At 41.5% G+C, this 18,681-nt stretch overlaps 1 protein-coding gene across 17 annotated transcripts in view; it reads right to left on the reverse strand.

Annotated features, from left to right (window-relative positions):
• The window catches only part of TNS1 (tensin 1), a 316,581-nt gene that overhangs the window by 195,661 nt on the left and 102,239 nt on the right, over positions 1–18,681 (reverse strand). The window lies entirely within an intron of this gene.

The raw sequence follows: 18,681 nt of genomic DNA on the forward strand, positions 1-18,681 counted from the left end.
GGCAAAGAGAATGGAGTAGTTTGTCATTTCCTTCTCTAACTCATTTTACAGATGAAGAAACTGAGGCAAGGATGGTTAAGTCATTTACCCAGAGTCACACAGCTAGTAAGTATCTGAGGCCAGATTTGAATTCAAGAAGATGAGACTTCCTGAGGCCAGGTCCAGCACTCTAACCACTGTGCCACCTAGCTTCCTGGAATAAGGAAGGTCTGAGTTCAAATCCACCCTTACACATTAACTAGCTTCATGATCCTAGACACGTCACTTAATTTATGTCTGCCTTAGTTTTCTAATTTGTAAAATGGGGATAACAATAGCACTTACTTCCCACGGTTGTTTGAGTACAAAATAATGCTTGTAAAGTGCTATATACGTGTTAGCTGTTATAATCATAATAATTATCTTCCTCCTCATTATTATTATCATCTAACCCCCAGAGGCTCCTGTGTCTACCTGTGCCTTCCAAACAAAGAAAATTCTCTGTGGTAAGTTCTTAACCAAGGGCTTGTAAACTTTTTTTAAAAAATATTTTGTTAATTGAGTTACAATATGATTGATTTCCATTGTAATCCTATGTTATTTTATGCACTTAAAAGCATTATTCTGAGAAGGGTCCACAGGTGTCCCCAGACTGCCAGAGACGTCTGTGATACATACAAAATGGTTAAGAAGCCCTGGTCTAGACAGAGATGTGTGAGGTACAATCTCCTCGATCCTTGCACAAAAATCAGAAAATAAATGGCATTTCCAGGAAAATTCAATAATTCCAACTTTGATATCTGTCCCTCACCATGCATCCCTTGCCTTCCCAACTCACAGGCCATCTTCCTCTCTGGCTAACCCACAGTATCCACTCTACCTAGTCATTTCCAACTATCTTATTTCACCTCATCACCCTGGAGCTTTCAGAGGTCCTGGGCTATTTAGGAGAAAGTTTAGATTAGATGATTTCAGAGGTCCAACAGTAAGATTCTGGGACTCTGGGACCCAGTAGGACACTAGATTTTTTCCAAGCATCAAGGGCTCTCATAACTCAGGGATGGGGGGAGGCCTCAAAAAAAGCTGGTGTTGGTATATCATTTCAGACTCTTCAAGATCCCATTTGGGTTTTTCTTGGCAAAGATCCTAGTGGTTTGCCATTTCCTTCTCCAGCTCATTTTACAGATGAAGAAACTGAGGCGAACACGGTTAAGACTTGCCACACCGCTAATAAGTGTCTGAGGCCAGATTTGAATTCAGGAAGATGAGTCTTCCTGATTCCAAGCCCAGAACTGCACCATATAGATGCCTACTAAAGGCTACTTTGGTGGTGGTGGTGGTGGTGGTGGTGGTGGTAGTAGTAGTAGTAGTAGTAGTAGTAGTAGTAGTAGTAGTAGTAGTAGTAGTAGTAGTAGTAGTAAACAATAACAACTCAATTTTCTGAGTGCTTTATAAAGTATTTTCCTCACAACAACTCTGTGCCATGAGTAGTTCAAGTAATATTATCCCCCATTTTCCAAATGAAGCTCAGAGAGATAAGTGATGTGCTGGCGTTCACACAGCTGCTAATAAAAATACCTGACAGTAATGCTATAATCGTTTGAAAGCATGGGTTCTTATCCTGGAGTCCACAGGCTCATAGACAGATTTCAAGGAGTCTGTGAAGTTGGATGGGGAAAAACAATGAGATCTTTATAACTGTTGTCCTTTGCAGTCCTACGCATTTAAAAATATTCTGAGAAGGGGACCCTGGGCTTCACCAGACTGCCAGAGGGGTCCCGAACCCACAAAAGGTTAACAAGTCCTGCTTTAACATTTCCAAAGCACTTCACATTACAGATCAGCATGTTGACATGTTGGGATCATCCTGCCAAATAGGTTCAAATTCTGCCTTTGACGCTATGGACAAGACACACTCGCTCTGAGGCTGGATTTCCTAGGCTTCCTTAGTGCTTAATTGATACTCTTCTTTTTCTAAGACCAAGTTGCCTGAAGACTTGGACCTCAATCCTTTGTTGCTAAGTCTAATGTTTCTTTCATTTAATTGCACTACCCTGACAAAACCATTCCCTTGTTCCTTCTTCCCCTGACCAACAGGACACTCCTCATCCCACCTCCCTCCTCCCTCCTCCCTCCTCTCTCTCTCTCTCTTTCTCTCTCTCTCTCTCTCTCTCTCTCTCTCTCTCTCTCTCTCTCTCTCTCTCTCTCTCTCCCTCCCTCCCCTTCCCTTCCTCCTTCCCTCTCTCTCCCCCTCTCTCTCTCTTTTCTCTCTTCTCTCTCTCTCTGTCTCTCTCTCACTCATACACACGCACACACACTATGCTTCCGCCATCATCGTCATTAAAAATAATTTATTAATTGCTTAATTACAAACAGAGCTGTACCAAAAAAAAAAAAAAACCAAAACCCTGCCCTCTGGAAGTTCAGGTTGAATCTGCTGGAACATGGAGACAACAGAAATGAAAACATTTGCCTAATACCTCCACGGACTGCGAGGAATTCCATCATTCTTCAGCTCCAGGGCAGACAGGAATGGGGGATGTGGGGGGGGAGGGGGGAAGCTCTTAGAGGCCCCAGCCCCTCCCACTCCCAAGAAGCCTTCAGGGTTGAATCCTTCCTTCCCACCCACCCTCCACCCCCGTCCCCAACCCCAACCAAATGTCATGGGCAGAAAAGAAGTCTAGGAACACCTGGTCATGGAACCCAAGTGTCCATAGTGTTAGTCATCTAGACCCGCAGTGTTTCCAGATACCACAGAGAAAGGAACCTGGAGAGTCATAGATTTTCAAAGAACAAGAGCAATGTTTCCAACAGCTGCCCAACACCCCCCCCCCCATCTCCCACCCCCAGCTTTCCCGAGAGATTCCATCTTTCCATCAACTCTCTCAACTTCCTCCTTTCCTCTACCCCCCCAACATACATATATACATACACACACACACACACACACACACACACACACACACACACACACACACACACACACACAGAGCTGCTTTCATTTCGGGAAAAGGGGACTCCAAGTCTTGCTGTCCCTGAGAATTAATTTGCTCTTCTCCCTCCCCTTCTCCAGCTCCACCTCTCTCCCCTCCCTCTCAACCAGTGATGACTCAAGATTTCCTGGGCCTGCCTCTCCCCCATCTCCCTCTCCACCTCTCAAACCCAACCCAATCCCCTTTTCCCTCCTCCCCCTTTTTCTCTGCTGCACCAAACTGCACATCTGGTTCCAGTTGTGGTTGGTCCATTCGGGGTAGGCCGGGTGGTTTCTCATAAAAGTGAAGAATTGGAGACCAGTGGGGCTGGGGGAAGGGCAGGAGGCAGAGAGGGGGAGAGGGGGAGAGAGAGAGAGAGAGAGAGAGAGAGAGAGAGAGAGAGAGAGAGAGAGAGAGAGAGAGAGAGAGAGAGAGAGAGAGCACATAATCAGAGAGGCCAGGATTTTTGTAAAAAGATGGTCAGATACTGGATAGAGATAAGAACATATAGTCATGGAGTGTCTCACCATGCTAAATCAGAAGAAAGTCTTGGAGCGGCAGAAAGGCAGAAAAGAGACTGAGATGGAGACAGAAAAAGGGGAGGAGAAAGAAAAGGCAAGAAAGAAACAAAGAAAAAAGTAGGGGGCAGTGAGAAGGTTCAGGACAGAAGGTTTCTGTTCCCCAGCAACTTCCCCGGTGGGTGTTCTGGCCCAGCATCCCCTGCAGCTGCCTGCGGGGCCCTGGCCTTCTGCAGTCTTGATGAGATGGCAGGCTCAGAGGTCAGCAAGGGTGGCCAGTCTCTGGAGGAAGGACAGTTGAGGAGGGAGACACTAATGTTCACCTGCTCTTCCATGCCAAGGACCACCAGTTCTCTGGAATCCCAGATCTTGTCAGGACATTCCTAGACCATAGCCCTTACGCTCTCAGGACCAGGAAATTGACCTGTTTCTGTCACTAATAGACAACAGGGACCACCCCTGAATCTCCCTAATGACCCCAGGAGCTGACCATGTTCTCATATGGTTTCTGACACTCCCTCTGCTTCCCCCTTTTCCACTGTCTAGAGAGCTGAAAAGTATTTCTCAAACTGAGTGCTGGTGGTAAGTTCACTGGCTCTCTTGGAGAGGATGAAAAGATATCGAGAAGCAAGATGGTGCTTCATAGAGGCAGTGAGTCAAGAGACCTGGATTCAAACACAGATTCTGCCGCTGAATGGATGTGCAATTACAATCAAGTCACATAAATTTCCTGAACCTCCTTCTTTTCATCTAGAAAATGAGGATGATAACACTACTTCTACCAGTTACCTTCTAAGTATGTTCGGGGGTGGGGGGGGGGGGGAGCGGGGAAGTCCTTTGTAAACCAGAATTGTCAACATTGTTACTATCCCCAACCTCGGAACTGCACAGGTTAGGGGGAAGGGAAAAGGTGAACCTCCAATGAAGAGGAAGTGGAGAAAAACCATGGAAACTTAGTAGCTATGGGTTTATCCCACAGTGGCAGGTTAGCATCCTGGGAGTAGAACCAGGGACTGGGAGAAGAGTGTTCTAGCTGCTGTTTTCAAACTGTTCCATGTCTCCTCTGACTTGGTACCCACTCCCCCCAAGCCACCCTGCTGAGCTTGATCCTACCTGCCTGACACAGATGGTGAATGACAACCATCACTCACAATGCTTCTCTTTTAGGGGCCAACACATCGCCCCGCCCCTCCCAGAACTCCCTTTGGAGCTACTTTCCCCCAGCATTCTGTCCTTATTGCCTGTCTCCAGCCCCTCCCTTTCCTTCCTGATGGTTGGATGCCAAGCTCTACAGTCCTGGTCATTGTTAGCTTCCTTTTCCTATTTGTCATCTATAAAGTACATCCACTGATACAAGGGCACAGACACCCTCCCATGAGACTGAAGGACACTCTTACGCATATATTTGCATGAATATTTGCAGATCATTTATATGTGGTTCGGGAAAAGTCTCAGAGTTCATCTGATGTCTTCTCAGCTCCTACCCCAATCCTCAACAAAGGAAAGTTTTCATCCCTTCCACATCTGAGTTTGGTGAATGCTGAGAGAGGAAGACGGGGTCAGGGCAGTACAGCAAAGGTGGGAGGGGGAGAAAAAGGGTTAGGGGAAAGTGGACATTAACTCAAAGGTAGCTTGTCATCTGCAGCTACTGGTATCATCTACATTTTCCAATCCAACTTCAGTTACTACCTTCAAATACTATGATCCTAATGCAAAATTCTAAACCAGAAATTAAAGATATGGTTTGTGAACACTAGAAAGGAAAGCAGTAATCGCTAGAAGCTAACATAGGTTCATTATAAACAAACAATATCAACTTTTTATAGAATTATCAGGCTGGTAGACTGGAAGGATGCCATAGAAACATCATATTTTTATTTGATCAAGGCATTCATGATATTCCCAGGGTATGAAAGAATGTTAACTATAGTACAGCTACGTAGATTTGTAACTAGTTGAACAACTACTCCCAAAATATATTGAATACTGGACCAATATCAACCTACAGGGGGTCATATGGAGAGGGAGGGAAGTAACAAGTATTTATTAAGGACTTACTATATGCCAGGCAGTCTCCTAAGCTTTTTACAATTATTATCTCATTTGATCCTTACAACAACCCTGGGAAGTAGGTCCTGTTGTTATTTCCATTTTACACTTGAGAAAATCAAGGCAGACAAAGGCTAAGTGACATGCTCAGGGTCAAACAGCTAGTAAGTGCCTGAGGTCAAATTTGAACTCAAGTCTTCCTGACTCCAGGTCCATGTGCTCTATCCACAGCCCCACCTAGCTGTCCCTGGAATATTCTAATGTTACCTAAATTGGGGGAATTCTCTCCATTCGCTCCAATCACTTTTACTCCTCCACAGAAGTGTCAGTTTAAATGAATCTCCATGACTTTTTAACCACCTTTCTCCATTGTTTGGGAGACTTTGATGTTTTTCAGCACCTTCCAGGGGAAAGTAGTGCGTGGGAGGTCAGATTAGCCTAAACTTCCCCAAATTTGGCTATATTCACATATACATCCCTTTAAGTTTAACCAGCAGACTTAAGGGAAGCCACCTCCTTCCCAGAAAGATAAAAAAATTTGAAAGATAAAAGAATTTGCAGGTTGGATGCCCTCCCTCTCAGCAAAGCCATCTGTATAGAGTCTCAGTAAAGTCCTGCCCCACTTTCTCTACATCCACTTTCATTATTTCACCCAACCATCAATCTGGAAGAATTACACAATCTTGATCCGAGTGTGCCCTAAAGCCCTTCTGAGGCTTTGAGGCTGGCCATACCTGCCTTTGAAAAGTCTAGGAATGCTAACTGAGTAGGAAGAAGAGACAAAGACCTTGCCCCGAGGGCTAGATATGTCTAGGTAACTTTTCCCCACCCACTTATCTACATGAGAATAAAAAAGATTTAGGGTTTGAAAACTGAGGATTGTCAAACTCCAGAGCATTGGGCAAATAACCATTACATGATTTATAATTTAGCATTCAGTCATTAAAATTAGGAGGTACAGTATACGAAATGTCTAGAATGAGCTAGAATGAGTTCTCCCACAGAGACTCCCAAATCCAGTGAAAAGGAAGTTTAATGCAAAGAAAAGATTTGTCCCAAAAGTAGCAGGTGAGTAGATCAAAAAGCATCTTAGCCAAGACTTGGGGAAAACAAGATGAAAAAAAATAATAAAGCAGCAGAAAAATTTGCTCATCTCCAGAAATTGTTTCTTTCTTTTTCTGAAAGACCCTTACCAATAAAAAGCTTATGGACTTTGTCCAGTCATTGTTGTTCAGTAGTGCCCAACTCTTGGTGACCCCATTTAGAGTTTTCTTGGTAAGCATACAGGAGTGGTTTGCCACTTCCTTTTCCAACTCATTTTACAGAAGAGAAAACTGAGGCAACAGGGTTAAGTGACTCACCCAGGGTCACACAGCTAGCAAGTGTCTGAGGCTGGATTTGAACTTAGAAAGATAAGTCTTCCTGATTCTAAGCCCAGTTCTCTATTCATTATGCCACTATGGACTTTAAGCATAAGACAATACCCATTCTTCCCTTAAGGAAGAGATAGCCAAAGATTTCAGCTGAGCCAGAATCTGGAGCATTCACCCAAACAACCAGCAGTATCCATCAGCATTGGTAGAAACTATGTGACCACTGAAGGCATAAGCTGCTCCTTCACTCCTCTGTTCCCTTCATTTGTGCCCCCAAAGACTTGCTCCTCTGTGTTTCCTCGGACCTCATATGTTCCCTATGTATGTACCCCTCTCATGTGCATTCCCTATGTGTTTCCATTCTTCATACTGATGTTATGTTTATTTGTTGAAAAATGCTCCAGGTTTGGGGGGGGGGAATGTTTTATTATTTCTTTTCTTATTATCCCTTTTGATTAAATGCCTTTGTTGACACTGTGTCATCAACTGTGCCCCTTAAAAGCAAACACATCAGTAAGACCCTAAGAACTATGGTTCTGGGGGACATGGAGCCACAGAGTATCTTTAATTCAGGGAACCCTTCCCTCTCAGTCAGGGAGTGCTACTACTAGATGCTACAATAATAATTTACATTCACTGGTTGACAAAGAGCCTTCCTTCAATTTGGAACAATTATGTTCCAAATGTCACTAACCCATCGCCCCAAGAATACCACTACTAGGCTTATACCACAAAGAGAGCAAAGAAAGGAAAATGACCAATATGGACAAAAATATTTATAGCAGCTCTTTTTATAGTAGTAAAAAAAAAAAAAAACTAGAAACTAAGGGGGTGCCCATCTATTGGTGAGTGGCTAAACAAATTATGGTGTATGAATATAATGAAATATTATTGTACTGTAGAAAACAATGCAATGGAGTTTCTGGAGAAAAAAATGGGTAAGAACTATATGAATGGATGCAAAGCTATCAAGAGCAACAATATTATGAAGGAAACCAACTTTGAAAGACCTGAAACTCCAGTCAATATAATGACAAGCCACAATTTCCAGAGGAATGAAGAAGAAATATGTGACTCCACACCTGACAGAGAGGTGATGGATTCAAGATACAGAATGAGACAGACATGCAGGTATTTAATTGCTTGATTATGTATATTTGTTGTGAGGATTTTCTTTTTTTTTTTTTTGTTCAGTATGAGGGGAAAAAAAAGAAATGCTTGTTGATTGGGAGAGAGACAGAGAGAGAGAGAGAGAGAGAGAGAGAGAGAGAGAGAGAGAGAGAGAGAGAGAGAGAGAGAGAGAGAGAGAGAGAGAGAGAGAAAGAGAATGAGAGGGGAGGTTTCCGTACAACGAATCTGTATTTGTTGTACACACAATATTGTGTTAATAGCACATATACTGTCAACATTTCACAGATAAAGAAAAGTAGATTAAATGAGATTTAAAATTTAAGGGCAACTAGGTAGCACAGTGGATAGAGTGCTGGACCTGAAGTCAGGAAACCTGTGTTGAAATCTGGCTTCTTACACTTACTAGTGACCCAGGGCAAGTCACTTAACTCTCCGTTTGCCTCAGCTCCTCATCTGTAAATTGAGCTGGAGAAGGACATGGCAAACCATTCCTGTATCCTTACCAAGAAAACCCCAAATGGGGTCATGAAAAGTGAGACATAACTGAAAACAACTAAACAACAACCAATAAGGTTTAAGGGACTCCATAATAACACAAGCAGTAAGTATCACAGCCAGACTTGGATTTCTGGATTCTAGAACCCGTGTTCTTTCTTCTACACCCTTCTGACTTTCTAATTAGATTGTCAAATTAAGCTTTTCAGGCTATTTATTGTATATATCCACGACTTCACTATACCCTAGTAACTAGTTAGGCATTGATCAGTTCACTGCATGACCAGAGTCTGGCCTAGATCTGTCCTATAGTCTACCTACCTTAAAGTATTAGAGGTAAGTATCTTTTAAGATCTGTCCAGCAAGCAGCTGGCCAATGATAATGGAACAAGGCTAACACTTTCCATGATCAACTACTGCCCAGATGAAACTTCTTTAAGAACATCCCCCCTCCCTTTTCCCTGACCTCTCATTAACAGTGTGATTTCCCAAGTACCAGCAAGGAGATGGCATGTAGATTAGGCACACCAGTCACCAGAAAGGCGTATTATTTATTATAAACTAATAAAGTGGCATTCTAGTTTACTACTCAATCCCTGGCAAGTTCTGAGACTGGAAAGCTGAGGACCAGATCTGAGATAGGGTCACAGGATCATTGGATGTGGGAAAAACTGGCCAAGGTTACATAGCTAGGAAGCATTTGAGGCTGGATTTGAACTCAGGTCTTCCTGACCACAGCTGTGCCTGCCACCTTCTCACTTCAAGGACAGATTTAGATTTGTTGGAAATCTTAAAGGCCATGTAATACCTTATTTTAGAGATAAAGAAATGAGGCCCAGAGAGGTTTATCTTTACTTTCACTAACCTCTAACCAAAATTGAGCATTTCCTTCAATTATTTATTTTTTTTTTTCTGGGAAGGGGTCCCTAGGTTTCACCAGACTGCTTACATGGGATATAACGCTAAAAAAAAAAAAAAAAAAAAAAAAAAAAAAAAAAAAGATTAAAACACCTGCTATAGTACCATCTCTTAACTAAAATACCATCCATCTCTAATTAATTCCATGAGTCTAAGGCTCATAACCTTTATCCTTAATCTGTGTTCCTCTTGGGATGGCCAAGTCTATGAAACGCAATGGGGTAGTGTACAGAGTGCTGGACTTGGGGTCAAAAAGAAATGGATTCAAATCCTGCCTCAAATATGTTCTAGATATGTGACCCTGCACAAGTCACTTAACTGCTGCCTCCATTTCCTCATCTAGAAAATAAGGATGATAATAAGGATGATAATAATGATCTCTAAGGATTATCGTGTGGATAACGTGGGATATTTTTGAAGTATTTTGCAAACTTTAAAATGCTATGCAAATGCTAGCTATTACCTTTTAGGCTCAGCATCAGATGGCCAAGAGACCTTGATGATGTATCTGAGCTTGTCTGAAAGAAAGCTGAGGACAGTCAGAGCTTAGCATCTCAATAGAATCTCAATAAACTAGGGATCCAGAGAGTCATTTTAAGGTTCCTGAACTCACAAAGGAGTCACCCTGCCTTACAGTGAAATCCATCCCCCAGCCAACATGAGAGGAACAAGCATTGTAATTTTGCAACAGATATTTTAATTTCGTCCCTCCTCTAGCTAATTAGTGGTGATAGTGAGCAATTGGTCAAACCCTCCTCCCCATAATAACCCTTCAAATTTTTGAAAACAGTTATTTCTCCTCTTTTTTCTCCCCTTGAGACTACAGGAACCATATTCCACAATCTCAGAGCTGGTAGGGACCAAAGAGGCCAGAATCTCCACTATATTATAACCAACAAGGGGGTCACCTAACCTTTTCTCACAGACCTCCAGCAAGGGGGAAACCACTCACTGCCTGCCAACGATGTCCATTCCACCGGTGAATCATTCCAATGGCTAGGAAAGTAAGACGAACTGTCTGACCATGGAAAATTCACAACTTCTCTGAACATTGGTATTTTTGTGTATTTAAAAAAATAAAATAAAATAATAATGCCTCTACTACCTACCTCACAAAGCAGGCTTTGTCATGAGGCTCAAATGAGATAACATATATAAAATGCTTTGATTTTTTTGTATCAGTACTTATCCAATTTAACTCAAAGTTCTACCCTGTCAAGATTTTTTTTTTAGATCCTCATTCTTTGCTCTACGTCATCTATAGTTATGGAACATGCCATCTATAATTTATCCAAATTACTGGTAAGCATATTAAATAGCACATGGCCAAGCACAGATCCCTGGGGTACTCCACTAGAGACATCCTTGCAAGCTGACTCAAAAATGAAAGATTGTTCTTCAAAGCCAGCCATTCAACCAGTTGTGAATCCACTTAGCCATGCTATCATCTAACCCACACCTCTCAATCTTGTTTATAAGAATAGCACTAGAGACTCTCAAATGTTTTGCTAAAATATAAATAGACTATAGCTACCATATTTCCCTCCTACCACTCTAAGAACCCCATCAAAAAGGGAAGTGAGGTTAATCCACCATGACCTGTTACCAAAGAATGAATGGGGGCTCAAAGCCTTCTCTTCTCAATGTTCAATACAGTCACATCTTTTAAGGGTATATTTTGAAATTTTGCCAGGAAGGGAAGTCAAGCTCACTAGCTTATAGTTTCAGACTACATACTCTCTTGCATTTTTTTTATGAAAACCAAGGTATTTTACCCTTCTCCCCCAACTCTACTGCTACCCTCCCATTCTCCAAGATCTTTCTCTCAAAAATTTTTAAAAATTTCTTATTAACGCTCTTTGTTATATATCACTGCTATTTCCCAATGACTTTCTCTCCCCAGTGGAGGCCCTCCAATGTAACAAATAACTACAGTCAAGCAAAACAAATCAATATCGATCATGCCTGAAACTGCCTCTCTGGTCCACTATCTGCCCAGAGGTGGACAGCATCTCCATGTTCTTCAAAAAACAAAAAACAAAAAACAAACAAACAAACAACAACAACAAAAAAAACACTTGCAAAGGCTCTGTAATCACATTCCTAATTCTTCCAGTACCTAGGAATGTAGTTCCTCTGGGTTTGGTTTCCAGATTACGGGTAAGGTAGAAGTACTTTCTTACTATCTCCCTAATTATCATAGGCATTAACTTCCACCTGGCCATTTTTGTTCTGTCCTTTTCAATCCTGAGATTATTCTTCTTGGCAAAAGAAAGAGAAGGAAGAAAAACAGTTGAGCATCTAACTCTGCCTTCCTTTTGTTATTTGTCACCATGTAGAGGCGCGGTCCTATCCCTTCTTTGAGCCTCTCTTTTTTTCTAATATAGCTTTTAAAAAAACGTTTTGGAAATAGCTTTCCTCTCCAACCCTAGATCTCCTACTCACTACCTGGATGATCTTGGGTAAGGCACTTAATATCTCTGGCTTTCATTTTCCTCATCTTTAAAATGAAAAGGTTGGAGGAGATGACCTGCAAATGGATGACTTTCAGTTCATTCTGGTCTTTGATGTTCTCCTTAACACTATTTTGACAGCATAATATACACTATGCTTTTATATTCATTTTCCATTACCTATCTTTGATTCCATCTTCTGGTTATGGCTTTTTAAAATATTGGTCTATTAATTGTTCTATTTCTTTGGATTATTCCTCCCCCCCCCTTTCTCATTGGAATAATTTAACTCCTAAGAGTTTCAAATCCCTCTGGGATGACTCCCCCTAAAAACTTTTAATCCATAAAATTCTACCTTTTTTTCGTAGGAATCCTATGAAACCTACTCTCCCAAAATCCAGGGAGCACATTAGACTGTGCCTGGATTTCCTTTTCTCTTTCACAAATTTAAGATGAAGTGCATTTCTTTCACTTCTTACCTGTTGAGGAGAATTAGGCTCAGAATAGAAACCCTTCTCATTGACTCCACCTCCTTTTGAAGGATGAAACTGTTAATAAGGCAAGCTAAGAAACAAATAGATGCTCTGCTTATGGAGGAGAGAGCCAGCCCCAGCCAGGGTCAGGATAACTGATGTGCTTCATCAGCATTATAGCAAACCTTTGTGCTGAGGCTGTGATCTGTTTCTCAAATACATCATTCATTCTTCTTTCTGTCCAGATGGTCTGTAATATACTGCAAAGAGAACATCACTGATTTTGCTTCCAAAATTCCTCTTCACGCAAATGTTCCTTCTTTTCCTGGGTTCACAGATTTCCCCACCTAAGAAGATCTTGTCAGGAAAGAGCAGGAGTTTTCCCTTCTTTTTACCCATCCTTCTTTCTTTGCACAAGTTATGCCTTCCCAGGACCATATGAGAGTCATGGGTTCTATCCCACAAAGTCTATTACAATAAGGTATGTCAAACTTGCCTCCCTGCCTTAGGAGGGATGCCCTAGTCATCCATAAGTTGTGTGCTTACCTGGAAATATCTGAGCCCATAAATTTTAGATCTGCTTCTTGTGTTTTGTCCCCTATGAATTTCTGAGTGTCTCTGTTGCTGTTTTCCTACACTAAGACTATTCTCTATGGTAGGTAGACACAAAGATCTTCTTTGTGCCCCCCCCCCCCAATTCCCCATCTTTCCATCCCCATTCCTTTTCCATTTAAAGCCCTTTGGAAAGTAATACTCTATTACTAGCTCTAGTTAAGGATCATGCATTCCTAGACAGAAGCCCATCACTTTGATATTTTGTGGTGGCCACCTAGTAGAGAGAGAGCACTGGACTTGAGAATCAGGAAGACCTAAGTTCAAATCCTGCCTCACATACTTCCTAGCTGTTTAACCCAGAACAAGCCACTTACCCTCTATCTTCCTCAATTTCCTCATCTGCAAAATGGGGATAATGATAGCACCAACCTCATAGGGCTATTGCGACAACTGAAATGAAATAACCTACATAAAGTGCTTTGCAAACCTTCAAGCACATAAAAGCTAATGATAATTATTCAAATTCCACTCTCAGCCATCATTTGCCTAGATAGCTGTTTACTTCCCAAATCCTCTTTAATCTTCTAAATCTCTCACTTTCAATGGAAAATGATGGATAAAACTCTATCTAGACCTCTAAAATCTTCAGATCCTGATCCAAAATTTCATAATCTTTAGCAATAGGTTCTAGATTTCTCTTGGCTGTATAAGTCATATCTCTGTGAGCCCTAACAGGTTGACATGTCTTGGGAGGGTCTCTGTCATGTTCGGGATACTTCTCAGGGAAGATATTTTTCTATCATTATCATCATCATCAGGTCAACAAGTCTCTGCCTTGGTCAACAGTCAGCACTTCTAACCTTCACTGAATAATGAGGAATTCACAACATCTCTTCTTAGAGAAAAAGCAGCTGCTTCTTCCTCAAAGGGTCCATCTTCCTCCTCTCTGGGAATAACCTCATATCCATTATTTAGCCTCCAGTATTTGATGGATCCTTTCTTTCCTTTTTTTTCTCTGGAGTACATTCATCTATCCTCCAGCCTGACAAAGGTTAGGATTCCCTTCCACCTCTACAGACCTGTCTTCTTGGTTTTCAAATGAAAGCCATTCTCCTGGTTTTATTTGGTTTGGCTTCATTCTTCCTTGTCTCCTCTTTTGGAAAAGATACCAGCCTGCCCTCTGAACAGAGCTGACCATCCCTTGGCTATGGCCCAAAGACTAACATCAGCACAATCTCCCAGCTCACACTCCTTGCTAGAAAGATCCTTAGCCCTTTACTGTTCTTGCCGGTCACTTTTTTTAAAGTAATATTTTATTTTTTTTCCCCAATTACATGTAAAAAACCATTTTAATATTCATTTTTAAAAATTTTGAATTCCAAATTCTTTCTCTCTTTCTTCCCTTTCCCCTCTCTGCTATAGTAAGCAATTTGACATAAGTTATACACATATGATCATATAAAACATTTCCATATTAGTCATGTTTTGAAAAAGGACACAGACAAAAAAAACAAAAAAGTGAAAACTAGTATACTTTGATCTGCATTCATGCTCCATCAATTCTTTTTCTGAACATAGTATTTTTCATCATGAGTCCTTTGGAATTGTCTTGGATCACTGTATTGCTAGGAAGAGCTAAGTCATTCACAGTTGATCATCTTGCAAAATTGCTGTTACTGTGTACAATGTTCTGGTCTTCCTCACTTCACTCAGTTCATGTAAGTCTTTCCAGGTTTTTCTGAATTCTATCTGACCATCATTTCTTATAACATAATAATATTTCATTAAAATCATATACCACAGCTTGTTCAGCCATTCCTCAACTCATGGGCATCCCCTCAGTTTCCAATTCTTTGCCACCACAAAAAAAAAAAAGCTGTTATAAATATTTTTGCACAAATAGATCCTTTTCCCTTTCTTTTTTTCTTTCATCTCTTTGGGATACAGAATAGTGATTGTAATCTCATCAATTCCCATGGATTCAATTATCATCTCTATGTTGATAATTCTCAGATCTACTTCTACAACCCTAATGTCTCACCTAACAGCCAGACGTGCCTATCCAACTGCCTATTGGATATATTTACCCAGATGTTTCACAGATATCTTAAATTCGACACGTGCACTGAACTCATTACCTTTCCCCACAAACCCTACTGTCTTCCCTATTATCGTTGAGAGCACCACCATCCTCCTGCTTACATAGAATTGAAACCTAGATGTTGTCCTTCATTTCTCACTCCCTTACCCTCCACATCCAATCTGTTGCCAAGTCCTACATGACTCCCTTTCGTATACTCCCCCTTCTCTCCTCGACATTGATAGCATTCTGCAGGCTCTCACCTCATGCCTGTACTGTTGCAATTACCTGCTGGTGGTCTCCCTTCCCCAAATGTCTCCCCATTCCAGTTCATACTTTACTCAACTGTCAAACTGATCTTCTTAAGTGAACCATTTCATCCTCCTATTCGGTCAAACCCAGAAGCTCCCTATCACCTCCAGGATAGAATAAAAAAATTCCCTGTTTGGCACTTAAAACCTTTCATTATCTGGCTCCTTTTTACCTTTCCAGTCTTTTTACACTTTACTTACCCCAACATACTCTTGTAATTCTGTGACATTGACCTCCTTACTGTTACTCACCCAAGATATCCCATCTCTGGACTCCTGCCATTTTCACTAACTCTACCCCATACCTAAAATATTCCCCCATCTCATCTCTCTCTACCTCCTGATTTCTCATTTCCTTCAAGTCCCAACTAAAATCCCCCCTTCTACAAGAAATCTTTCTTGATACCTCTTTATGCTAGTGCCTTCCTTGTGAAAGAATTCCAATTTATCCTGTATAGAGTTTGTTTGCACATATTTGGTGGCATGTTGATTCCTCCCATCAGACTATGTTCCTTGAGGGCAGGATAACCTCTCTGCCTTTGTATCTCCTGGGTGAAGCACAAGGTCTGGCCAGTATTTAATAAATACTTATTGACTGACTGACTGCTTACACATTTCCGGCTCATTGCCTTAGAAGGAGCTCATTCCATTGTGAAGCAACTCAGATAGTTAGAAAGTCTTTCCTTATAGTGAACTGAAATCTGCTTTACTCTAATTCCTGCTCGTTGGTCACAGTTCCCAATTATATAACTGCATCAAATATATTTAATTCTTTTTCTACACAGTTGCCCTACTAGTTCATAGGTCCCAACAGCCCAAACCTCAGTGACTTCAATATTCCTTCCTATAAAGACCTTTCCCTCCTAGTTTGATGATTAATTTTCTAGTTTTCAGATTTGGTTTTGGCTTCTGTTCTTTACACTATCCTTGGAGAACACCAAAAGAAGGAGAGAGGTTGGGCCCCAAAAAGATGAGGCTCTGGTTTCTGAAGAAGAACCTCCAAATTGAATACAACAAGATGTGGCCTGATCACACTGTAAACTTGTGTTCTTACTTTCCATAATATGGACACTCAACAATATTCCTACTAACATAGCCCAAATACATTAGTTTTTTTTCACTATCATATAATATTATAAACTCTTGTTCAGGTTTTTGGTCTACTAAAATCCATTTTTCATATAAAACACCAGAAAACAAAGCCTCTCCCAATTTTTTCCTGATACAACTGAGTTTTTGAACCTAAAGATGAATCTTTACATTTTAGCCTGTTAACATCATCTTTTTGATTTCATTCAAGAAGAAAGGTGAGATAAGGTGGCAAGGTCTGTAAGTCAGAATTATACGGGTAGTTCGATTCTAAAGGGGGAAGATGTGACTGTTACAGGTCGAGGATTCCTACTGGATGATGATTGAGGGCAAGGTTTTTAGGAGGATTACAAGGCTATGATGCCCAACCTCAGGGAGCAATCCAACTATGGGGAAATGGCCATTTCCAAGAGTCATGGAGGTATGGAGATGGATCCACACATCTGGATTCATCTCCACATCTGCATCCGTCTCTATTTCTGGGCAAGCATGGGAGAAAATATGGCAAAAAGTCAACATCACTAGACTTGGAGTAAGGAGACCTGAGTTCAAATTCTAAGCCAATGGTCTTTAAGTGTGTGATCTTAAGTGAGTCTCTGAGTCTCAGTTTCTACACAAGGAACATAATAATAATAAAATTTCTACTACCTGTCTCCTAGAATTGTTACAGAGGCAGCTGATGGCTAAAGCAGTGGAACTGGAGTCAGGAAGACTTGAACATAAAGCCAGCCATTACTACTTTGTGACCCTGGGAAAATCATGCCTTAGTTTACTCACCCATAAAATGGGGATAATAATAACACCTACCTCAGGGTTGTTGGGAGATATTTGTAAAAGTATTTAGCACAGTGCCTGGCACATGATAGGTATTATATAAATTCTTATTTCCCTTATTCCCCGCCTTGTTGTGAAGAAAGCGCTTTGAAAACTTAACGTGCTAAATGAACATGCTTTATCGTTATTCCGTTCTCCTAGTCAGACATGTCATCGCCCATCCACAAAAGCTGTAAGAGGGAAAGGAGAGATGCCTGAGTTTTCGTCTTAGAGTGTTCTATTACCAGGCTCACGTCTCCATGTTAGTGTGTTACCCCAAGGGTACTGGGATCCGGCAGGGGTGAACAGGACAGAGCTCAGGCATGGTGAGAATACAGCTATGGAGCCTGCTTCGATTCAATCCCACCCCTCTCCTCTTCAATTCTGCCCCCCAAGAACTCCTAGGGTCAATTGTTTTCTTAGGAACATTGTGTTCTCACCACGGATCTTGGTTCAGCTGTTCCCCTGCCTCCCCCTTCTGGCTGCTCTCCAGCTGCCTGTTTAATAATGTACAACCAATCGGCCATTAACTGCAGATTTCAAAAAAAAGAAAAAAAGTTGGATTTTTTTTTGTATCTGTAGTTGTTGGTGACTGAAGAAAACAAGTTTTGTCTGGCTCCTCTCCAGCCCAATAATAGCCTGCCATTAATAAGAAAGCCTAGAAGTTGTCCCCCCACCAACATACTAATCTAGGTCTGTCATGCTATCCTTCCTCCTGGGACACTATCCTCTGCTGGATCCCTAACTAGGGAAACCAGCAGCCCTAACCAGTGAGGAGGTCTGGGGAGGTATGGGAGAATGGAGTGCCGGAATGTGGAATGAGCTAAACTGCTCAGTCCAAGGAGAGAACACAGCAGAGACAGTCTCTTCATCTCACCTCTATGATGCTTCTGAATGATATCCTTCCCCCAAAACCCACTAACTCCCAGGAAATCTGCTCCTTCAGAAACAGTGAGGTAAATCTGGGATGGAAGAAAAAATTCCCCAGTCTATCTCAGGCACCTGGTACCAGAGTCTACAGAAAAGGGCAGGAGATGGAAAATAAAGGTTAAATAAACATGTAGGACTGAGATTGATACCCGCTGGTTCTGCTCCCTCATGATGGATCTCCTAGCCTGAGTGTCCAATGACTTTCAAACTACCACCAAGACAATGAAACAAAAAGCAGGTGAGAAAAGGGAACTAGGACATGGGCACTCTCTTTACAATAGTCTCCTTTAATGGAACTGGAGATGAGACCCAAGACATGACAGTCCCCAAAAGACAAAATCAAGAGTAAACTGGTGGAGGTTTCAAAAAGGCTTATTTAGTCTAGAAGTAAGACAAATTTCCTTAAAATTAGAGTTGTCCCAAAGAGGAATGGAAACAGTGAATTTGGCATCACTGGAAACCTTCGAGCAAAAGGTTTGTGGCAGGAAGTATGCACTGGAAAGAACACAAAATGGAGAATCTATAGTCTTGGCTAGCTTCTG

The sequence above is a fragment of the Notamacropus eugenii genome, chromosome 6, assembly GCF_028372415.1.
Source record: "Notamacropus eugenii isolate mMacEug1 chromosome 6, mMacEug1.pri_v2, whole genome shotgun sequence".
NCBI lineage: Eukaryota > Metazoa > Chordata > Mammalia > Diprotodontia > Macropodidae > Notamacropus > Notamacropus eugenii.